The following is an 11348-nucleotide window of genomic DNA, read 5'->3' as shown; positions in this document are numbered from 1 at the left end:
CATATCAGATATTTACATTACGATTCATAACAGTAGCAAAATTACAGTTATGAAGTAGCAACGAAAATAATGTTATGGTTGGGGATCACCACAACATGAGGAACTGTATTAAAGGGTCGGGGCATTAGGAAGGTTGAGAACCACTGGTTTAGTGTTAGGTTTTTCTTTCCTTTGGAGCTTACTGAACCCTAGATTTACTATAAATGAGTTTCATGTTTCTAACCATTAATAAAATAAAACATGAGATGGTTTTTTCATGGAATCATGGTATTCAGGAAATTTATTATAAAGAACTTAAGGATTACAAAGAGTAAAGTTCTGGTACCTCGTTGAGACATCAAATCAAAACCTGTATGTCTTTCCAAGTTGTATTATCAGTGACAAAGTTTACTTTAAATGAATGTTCAGGTTTGGTCCCCCTTCCGTCCTTCTCTTACTGCTCCATAGACTCCCTCAGTACAGAAACAGGATACGTGCAGCCTGTAGTATCCCAAATATCGAAAACCCAGTCCCTCAAATGAGCATCTTAGGGCTGAATACAGCCAGGCATTGTCCTTGCCCAAATAATGGCCCTCCAGCTGCTTGGTTTTCTCCCACTTGTCAGGCTAGAGCTGCTGAAGGCTTCTTTCAGCCCTTGTGGGTTGCAACTCTGAGACCAAATTGGAAGCAGTCTCAGTAGTCTCTGCTACAGTGATGGCCTTTCCTGACACTCGCAGTGATGTTTGCTCACAGTTCTCCCTAACCCTGGGGACTGTCTCCTGCTCAAGGACTGAGGTTCCCCTCCTGCCAGTGCTACTACCCTCCCCACAGACAGATACACTTTGTTCCATTGCTTTGTGGGGGTGCCCTTCAAGATTGTCCCACATTGACCATTCTGTGCTTTGTGGCCATTACTCTGCTTTTTGTTGCCACTGCTTTTCCAAGGCTTGTTCTTTTTTCCTGCTGATGAATCATGCTCAGTGGGAAAACCGCTTGCAGGATTTATTGTTCTTTTTCTCAGTTTTCTCAGAGAAGAGGGTCCAAGTAAATGGAATACTCATCAGCGTAATTACCATGGGATATATCAGACTCTGCTGGAAAGAGGGCGGGGGTTCTAAGGTCAAGTGGATGAAGGACTGAGTGTAAGATACTTTCTCTTTCCCATTCTTAACAGTTTCACCCTGAACCTCTCTCAGGAGTGTACTTGACTTAATCATGGCACGGAGGCTGTAAGGAACAGTGCCTGGAATTTTTTCATGAGAAAAAGAAGCACAACACATTCTATTCTCATTTATTCTACCACTATTGGCAGATTCTATTTTAGCCTGTCATTGGAATCACTCAATATTCTGTGGAAAGTTCTGTTCACCAAAATCAGTCTTCCTCAGGCATCTACCCCATTTCCTTCCCTGGCGTCTTTCTCAGAAGTTAGACTTTCTAGGCCCGGGAAAGAGAAATTTGCATTCAACTTGATTTTAATGTTTTCATTCATTGGTGAATGTTGAGTAACATTTATTTCACTAGTGTGGCCAAAGAAATGTTAAAAATATGACAAGCATGCAAACTATTAAAAGATGTACTGAAGATGGTAAATTCAATAATATTTTTTTCTCTTCATCATTTTTTTTTCAATCTAACTTGTCTCATAAATTATTTTTATATACAGAAAAAAAATATTATGTATAATCAGTATGAATAAAGAGAAGTTTTAAGCATCATATGGCTAATGGGAACAGATCAATGTTCCTAAACCAGGGCGATTTTGCCCACCAGGGAACATTTAGTAATTTTTGGACAAATATTTGTTTGTCACACTACAGAGAAACTCTTGGCTTCTAATGTCTAGAGGTCAGGAATACTGCTACGCATACTAAAATGCTTATGACCAAGGTTGAAAAACCCAGTAATAGATAAAACTTTAAGATCATATGTAAGACTGTAATATAAACAAATTTTTGCATAGTTGACCAGTTTAGGTATTACATAAAAGTTTAAGTTAATCAATCACTAAATATGTATCATCTGTGCTGTACCAGTTTATTAGAATCAATAATACTACTCATGGTCTTAAACTACATATTTATTTCCCTAAGGCTGAACTGATATCCACATAGTGAAGGGCATATCAGGTGACTGTTTAGATGTCATTTATAAAAGTACATAAATAACATTTGCTTTTAAAAACTGAAATATATTGATATTTTCATGCAGGTAAGTTTTTCAACATCATATTGCATTTAAATGAAAAAACATAATTACATATAGATGATATAAAAATTGTTTAAAGTTCACATGTGAAGTACTTTTAAAAATTAGTTTTGAATTGTTATTGAGCTAATGTGCTATAGTTACTTAGACTTTGAGCAGGGTTTTTTATTTCACACATTATTTAAGAGAATTATGAACCCCCAGTCATTTTACTAACTATGGATTTGAATATAGATTGAATATGATCTTATAAATGCAACATCCTACATAGCACTGAATATTTTCCTTCACAAATGCAAACATTAAAGAAATCAGCAACTCTCTTTTTTAAATGTAATCTACAAAACTTTCAAATTGTATTGAGTACATTGAAAGAAAGACAAATGATGAAATGCATATCAGCTAGATAGAGAAAAGAAGAAAGAAATGAACTTTGGGATGTGTGGCCTTTGAAAAAAATTGATATAGAAGATAATATTTGGAAGTAAATTTATTTTGTAAAAAAAACTTTAAACTAGGAAAATGTGTTTTCAAATGAAACTATTATTGCTTTTATAACATATAAAATATAATAATTTTAAGAGGAAATTTTTACTGATACTTTAAAACAGTCAAAAGAGTAATATTGTTATCTTGAGAACAGTATTAAGAATATGATATCATAAAATTTTCTCTTGGTGCCAAAAAAGTCATATTATCAAGATAGACTGAGTTTTTTCATACTTCTTTTGAACTATTTTACTTTCTTCCTTGTTGGAAAAAAGAAGTTAAATAATAAAATAATTATAAAGAATTTGAAAAAACTTCGTCCTGAAGAAAGAGACAATACATAATGTCATACATAAAAAAATAAGAAGAACAAAATTTTACCAATAATCATTCTTCCAACATTTCCAAGGAATTTTGAAGGATGGGCACACACACAGACACACACACACACACACACACACACACACACACACACACCCCACAAGCATATTTGACTAACACACCCACAAATATTTTTCTGAGTTTTTTCTTCTTTCAAACTGAATTTAGTATAGCTTTCAAACATTAAATCACAAAATTAAAAATAATTATTAACAGAATAGTTATGTTTTCTTTGCTTAGTGCAAATTTAATTATCATTATTAAAAGTATAAACAAACAAAACCAAAGAAATAATGTTAGGTGTACAAAAGAAACTGGGAGCAGGAGATGCGGAAACTGCACAAAGTTCTCTCACTTTTTTAGTTTGGCATTGAGTTAAACCCATAAATTTAAAATACATGTTTCTTATTAGTACTTTTATGAATAATCCCAAATGTTGGGTTGACCTTAAATTCCCATTCTCCGATAAATGCCTTCCCTGTGGACTACTTAAAGAAGAGGTGAATCGAGAGACAAGGCCTCATAATCTGAAAGTGTGAAAGCATGTAAGTTGCTTTAAATATGCTAAAAGATATGCTTAACAGAAATTATTTAGATATCTTAAGTATCTGAGACTTATAGAATAATGAGCTTACCTGTCACAATAAGAATTTGTAACTACTTAATTATAATATATTATATATTGCAATATAAAAAATAGCATCAGTTTTAGCTCTATAAATCTTACTCTGAAATGCAGTTTGTACAAATGTGCAAATTGTATGTAATCATAATATAGATTAAGGTTTAAGTTAATTTTTTAGGAAGAAGAAGGTGATATTTACTGGGAACAAGATAATAATTGATAAGACCAGATAATAACTGATGAGACCATTTTTTAGTAGCTAACTTATCCCTGTGGAGCTATACATTCTCATAATTCATGTAATTTTAAAATCTCGTACACCTTAAATTAACGAATTTTTTAAGGGTCATCGGCCATAACAACATAGATTGGTACAGAATATTCAAATGCATTTATCTAATAATGTTTCTACTCACTTTCCAGTACAGTTAAGAACCTAAAAATTTGGTTCTTGTGATATTAAAATAAACATAGGATGTTTCTTTTGCTATTTTTATTTACTGGTGCTTATGCAACCATTAATAGTAGTTCAAATTAGATGTTTTTCTACATTTTATTGAGTATTTGGCAATTTTTACTTTCCCTCTTACTGCACAATTCCATTTCTTGGGTTTTACATTTGTATTGCCTCAGAAACCCCTGAAGACTCAGTCTATAAAGCAAGGCATAGCCATGGCCTATTCCCACCCAACAAAGGAATTTTTAATATCATGGCTCGTACACCTTAAAGTGCTTAGTGCTTGACTTTGTCATCACTTCATATTGCTATGCAATTTGATATATTATTCTTTTGAAGAGCTATAAGGGGCTATCCTTGAGATATTAATGGGTAAACATTAATATCTCAATATCCTCTAGAAAATGTGGCTGTTGTCTCAATTACTCTTTTCCCCCCACATTCTCAAAAGCATGCTAGGGCAAATCTTAGCAGTTCTTAGAATACCCAATGTGGTAACTTGACATGAGCTATCAATGGTGGTGATTCAAATATGGAGGAAAGATAATAGTAGTCAAATAACTATGTGTGTGTGTGATAAAACCCCTAACTGTTGTGGCCTCTTTATTTATAGACCATTAGAAAAATTGAACCCATACAGCGGCAGCAGAAGAGAAATACCTCAGGAAATATGGCAAAGATTCCATCTCCAAATTATGGCAGCCATAAAACAAATGCATTCATTGTTCTCTACTGCTTGCCCGGGATAAAAGCAAAGCGTGTAATGGATAATGGCCACTCCAAAAGTGAACTGGTGAAAGAAAGCCATGCATTTGTTTGTCTGTTTGCTTCAGGTAATTTTTTCCCCAACCGGCCTGGCTGCTTAAATTAAACTCTAAAATGCAATGTTCCTTAAAAAGAGAGAGAGGGAGCCAATGCAGAATGTGTACTTGATTCCTGAGAACTGCATTCTGATTGTCTTTATAGGTACTTACGGCAGGATCCAAAACAATTATTTGGAAGAGAAATTCTGGATTAATATAGTCAACATGAATCCAAGAAAAGCTTTTCAATCCCACCATGAGGGGTTTTAGTGGGGAGATGGCAAGAATATGAGATCCACTGCTGCATGCCTGGATAGCAAACAAAGTTTACTCAGAAACAAAGAAACCCTCAGTAGTAAGTGGAAAAGACACCACAGCTTCTCTGTCTTAAATTAGAATTCATTAATGTGTAGTAGATCAAATCCACATGGAGTAGTATGACTTATAAGCCATACTCCTTTTTGTTAACACTGAGACCTTTCATTGCACTTCAGCTAAAAGAATCTAATGGCTTTAATGCAAATGTTGTAGGCATATACCTACATGATTTGAAAGTTCCTTCGAAAAAAACCCTCATAGAATATTTAATAATAAATGGCAGTGGAGTTGTAACAGTGTTTTTCATGTGTCTTTGTGCATTTTCTTTCAGCCATTTTTCTATATACTTATGCATGTTTAATGATATTATATGCCTACTTCTTATTTCTTAAGAATTCTAACAAAATATCTTGATACACTTATATAGCCATAAGGAAATAACTTTTGATAGCTGCATAATATTTCATTTTGCATGTCTTTATTATTAAAATACATTATTAGATGTGCACGATCACTTATATTTTGCGATTGCAAACACTATTGTAATAAATATTTTATACTATACACATTTCCACACTCCATGTTAAAGTCTGTTGGCAGAATTAGTTTCTGAGAAGAAGCATATTGGATTCAATATGTACATATTTGATGCTATTGAAACCATAATTACTGAATTTCTTTTCCAAAGAAAACTGGTTCTACCAGTTTCATCTCCCTCCAGTAACGTATGCAAGTGCTCATTTCACTGCATCCTCATAAGGTAAAGTGTTATGGACAGGAGATAAATTGGCTTGAATTCATTGAAAACAAAATTCAGAATGTAATATTCACATTACATTCTTATGAAAGAATACATAGTTTCCTAAGCAATTAATTTTTTAAATGAGAGCAACAGTTGGATGTTTTTAAATGTAAGATTCCTTAGTTTTTCTTTATTGGCAAAGAATATTAAGATATACTTAAAAATGAAATATTGTCTTAGACAAAAAATTACCTTAGAATGTCTCCAAAGAGTTCTCATTTTAGTGCCTTTCGTTTTCTTCTCAACCCACTCTAGTCACACTTTTGTTCTAATATCTCTCCATAATGACTCAGATAAAGGCCATCAAAACTGTCTACAATGAGAGAAATTATAAGTCCTCTTTTCTCAATTTTTTCAAATTTTCAGTGGAATTGACAAGTTTTTAAAAAAGCACATAATTGCTTGGCCTGTGGCTCAGTTGTTAGGAGCGTCATCCCACACACGGAAAGGTGGCAGGCACATACCCAGGTTGCTGGTTTAATCCCCGATGTGGGTGTGTAAACATGGATATCTCTTTCTCCTTCCCTCTCTCTCTTTCCATCCCTCTCTCTAAAACCAATTAAAAGAACAGAAACAACTTCATGCTGAGAATTCTGAAATCTCTCCCTCACACTGTGATGCTCTTTTCCCCCCACACAGCAGACAGTGATATTTTTAAATCCATGAATAAGACAATAGTGCTTCCTTGCTTAAAACAATGGTTTGACTTTGAAATTAGAATAAAATTCTAAATCCTTGAAAAACCCCAGGCACTGACCCGCAGCATCGTCTCCTGATTCCTGTGGCTCACTCAGTTGCCCTTCTGGTTAGAGTCTGGATTCTGCATGAAGTCCGCTGCAACCACCTGCCTAGTGTTCACCCAGCCATGTACCAGTGCAAACGGTCTCTGGTACCTCTCGCAGGTGCCTACATAGGGCAGCGAAGATAAGGAGGAGAAAACCCCAAGTGGCAAACTTTCACCACTGGGATGCAGAACGCGGAAGGAGCTGAGAGATAAATGTTGCTTTCTTCCATCTACCTTTAATTGATTGTTATGAGGTTCCGTAACAGTCGGCCCCACAGAGATGGACTTCCTGAGCACAATTTGTGCTTAGCTTAGGAACGCCCTGCATGTATTTGCTTTTACTCCTTGGCTAACTCGTTTTCCTGCCCCGTCACATTTGCTACTCTAAGATTATCCTCTTCCTAATCCAGCATTGGCATGGAAGCTGGCCTCAGGCTCTGTTTTCTATGGAAACAAGACTATGACAGCACGGAAGGCCAACATGATCAAGCACAGTCTGCCTATCCTTTCTTTCCTTACCAATCGGCCTGATCCATTCATTGGACTCTAGCTATACTGGCTTATTTCTGTTTTGGAATTCTTTCCTCTTCCTCTGCCACTCTTCCTCTATATTTATCTGGTTGCCTCCTACTCATCATTTATATTTCAGCTCAAATTGGAGCTCCTCCAAGAGGCTTTGCCATCCCACCTTCCTAAAGAAGTTCCCTACTCCCATTCTGGCACTTTTTATATCCCATTTTTATTTTCTATCGCCCTTGATTAATTTTAAGAGGGGAGTATCAAAATTTCCTTCTAACAACAGTAAAGAATACTAAACCTCAATTCCACTAAATGGTTCTTTTTTAAAAATACATATATATATATTTTATTGATTTTTTACAAAGAGGAAAGGGGAGGGATAGAAAGTTAGAAAGAAACATCGATCAGCTGCCTCCTGCACACCCCCTACTGGCGATATGCCCGCAACCAAGGTACATGCCCTTGACTGGAATCGAACCTGGGACCCTTCAGTCCGCAGGCCAACGCTCTATCCATTGAGCCAAACCAGTTAGGGCCTAAATGGTACTTATGTTTCTTCTAGACATGTCTTACTCTCACTCCTTGCTTTGCCTAAAATAGTCTTAATAGCCTTTCCTTTTGTCTATGCTGTGTTGACCCAATCACGGAATGTTCTCTTTTCTTATATTTCTCAAATCACATTTATATAAGGATATTTTGTATAAAAGTATTTTACTAAAAAATCAAGAGTAGAGGTCAAAGTGTACATTGGAGTGGTAGAATGGAAATTTACTTTATAGTGTAAAGAACAGAGCCCAGCACAGCTACCTACATACTTACATTAAGTTTTTATATCTGTGTTCAAAGTATTTGGGCCATAGCCATAGCTGAGAATATCTTATAGATGACTCTTGGGCCCAACATCCCTACCATCTTGCTGGAAAAAAATTTTTTTTAACCTGCACTCCTTACCAACTCCAACTGCTTCAGGTCCTGAGGCAATGCCATTCTCTTTGTAGCAACCTTGTGTTTTTTAAGGTTTATTATGGAGAGAAATTTAATATTTTTTATATCAATCCTCACACATCTCAGCCTTGTAAGAAGCCCATGATCTATCTTGGCCTATCTGCACATAGCTCATAGAAGTAGTATTCAGGAAAGGAGAGAGCCTTCCCTGAATAATTCTCTCACTAGTCCTTAAACTGACAATTTACTTTTCCTGGCTACACCTACAAGCATTTTTTTTGTCATTGATGACTATGAGATAAAAATTAGTTTAATTAAAAGATGAAGTGAGACTGCTCCTATAGAAGAAGCACTGTGTTCCAAAAGGAAGGGACTATTGGGTTACAGCATTTACAGCCAATATGTTTTCCCAGGTCACATCACCACGAAAGCATGTTATTAAAAAAATAATAATGTTTGCAACTGATCCAAAGATGCATTTATTCCACCCTATACCTCTGCCTCCCTTCCCCAGATGGTGGTTAGGCATAGAAGAGCCTTTCAGTGCTTTGGGGGTTGAAATTATGCTGGCAGTTGTGTTCCTTGCCTTGGTTAAAGATTCAGCTCACTTGTTTATTTTTTTCCTATTTATCATGCTTGTATGTGTAACAAGTTCCAGACGTGGGAGCTGGCAGAAGTTTCTAAAACAACATTCAGGAGTGATATTACTGTGAGACACTCAGATTTACAGTCTCTGGAATGTGTGGTTTGCCTTTTCATCTAGGTGTGGACTCTGAGTAATTCTGCACCATTATGAATCCCTTAGGGAAAACAGTTATAGAATTTAAAATTGGAAAAATGTATGTGTGTAGGTATGTACTTATATGAGTTTAAATAAATGTGTATCCACCGGTCTTGATGATATATTACTATACAAACATAATTCTGGTTTTAATGCTGAGTAAGTACTATAGAAACAAAACGAAAGGGAATAAGACACCGTTCCATTGAGGACAAGATGATTCCAAGGGAAATGGGGAAATGTTCATACAAATCCTCAACATTTTCTGTATCTATTTTATATTTTCTGTTAGTATGTTAAGTTCCAACTATTTAATATTCTTGATAATTAAATTCACCATCAGCCAACTATACTGAATTTTTTTGTTCAGCCTCATTTTGACCATTGCAATGAGTTCTTCATAACAACAAATTTGCAATTGATATTGGTGTAAATTGAATTTTTCTAAAAGTGTATTTAAAGAAAATCAAGTTGACATTACTTTTTAATACAGTGAAGTGAACTAAAATGAGAACAAGTGGATCTGGTTCCTGGTCCTGTTTCTCACTCGAGTCAACTATTTCAACTTAAGAGAAACTAAATTATCTATAATTTAGTTAGATGAAATTATCTCTCTGTATGTTTAGATGAGCTTATATTTAAGGTCAAAATTAGACTATCTTCTTTTTTATTGAGGTATACCTGACACATAACATTATATTAGTTCCAGGTATATAGTATAATAATTTAATATTTGTATACATTGTGAAATGATCACCACAATGTCTAGTTAATATCCATCAGATACATAGTTACAATTTGTGTGTGTGTGTGTGTATGTGTGTGTGTGTGTGTGTGTGTGTTGAAAACTTTTAAGATTTACCCACTTACCAACTTTCAAATATAGAATTGGGCTGCCTTCTGACTTTTTTCCAATCCATCCCCCACTTTTTCAGTATCCCTTTTATTCTGTTTTTCTACTTGTTTAGCACTTTACTTTCCTCTCAGTCTAGGCATACAGTACTTTTATTTCAACCTTTTACCCGACTAAAACCTTTATAAGATTTATTTTTGAGATCGATCTCTAGCCTGTTTTTCTATCTCATCTTTTATTCTCATTATCTAAAAGCTGTGATAATCTGCCCTGGCCAGTGTGGCTCAGTTGGTTGGAGCATCATCCCATGTACCAAAGGGTTGTCGATTCGATTCCTGGTCAGGGCACATACCTGGGTTGCAGTTTCAATCCATGTTGGAGCAAGTATGGGAGGAAATCTCTCATTCTCTCTTTCTAGCAAATTAATAAAAACATATCCTTGGGTGAGGATAAAAATAAATAAGAATTGGGATAATCTGACTCAAAGCTATAAATGATTATATAGTATCATTTTCTAACTGTTTTCAAAGTAAAACAACCAAAAAACTACCCCCCAAAAGAAACTCTGCTAATAGAGCTTTTTATACAACTTGGTGAAACAGAGTTGAGAGGGATGCTTCCCAGCATTCCATAAAAGATCAGACTAAATCTTGTCTAATGATGTTCCTTCCCCTCCATATTTTTTCACTTCAGGGGAAGTGCAAAACTCAACAAGAAAATACAAGTTCTCCTACCCAAACTAGTATTATAAAATCAACATTTAAATAGAAACTCCAGCATGCTACTTTTTATAACTGAAAATTTCAAATCATATTTATTTGGAAATAAATTTTATCTTTTTCACTGATAGAAATGTTTTCCTGATGAAAGGTATTGGAATACTCTGTCTCATAAGCAATTAAGATCATCATGCTGCATGGTCAAATTTTTGGAAAGAAGCAGTAATTGAGTATTTAGATACACTTATATGTGCCACTCTTTAAATTTAACAGTACATTTTTTCTATATAGTATTTACTGCTATCTTGTAAAACTATGTTTAAGTTGATTATGTAATAAAATATTTATTGACTTTATTACATAGTAAATAATTGTTTTTGTTTTTAAAAAAATCTTTATTGTTGAGAGTATTACAGATGCTTCCCTTTTTTCCCCATTTCTCCCCCTACCCGGTTCCTGCCCTGCCCCAGGCCTTCACCCTATTGTCTGTGTTCATAGGTAATGCATATCCCATATAATAAAAGTCTAATATGCAAATCGACCAAACTGTGGAACAACTGGCAGAACGACTGACGACCAGGGCACAGACGCTCAATGCAGGAGCTGTCCCCTGTTGGTCAGTGTGCTCCCAAAAGAGGAGCGCTGCTCGGCCAGAAGCCAGGCTCACGGCTGGCGAGTGCAGCGG

This window comes from Myotis yumanensis, unplaced genomic scaffold, assembly GCF_028538775.1.
Source record: "Myotis yumanensis isolate MYYU_CA2020_CCGP unplaced genomic scaffold, mMyoYum1.0.hap1 SCAF_9, whole genome shotgun sequence".
Lineage (NCBI taxonomy): Eukaryota > Metazoa > Chordata > Mammalia > Chiroptera > Vespertilionidae > Myotis > Myotis yumanensis.
Note: the sequence above shows the minus strand (reverse complement) of the source record.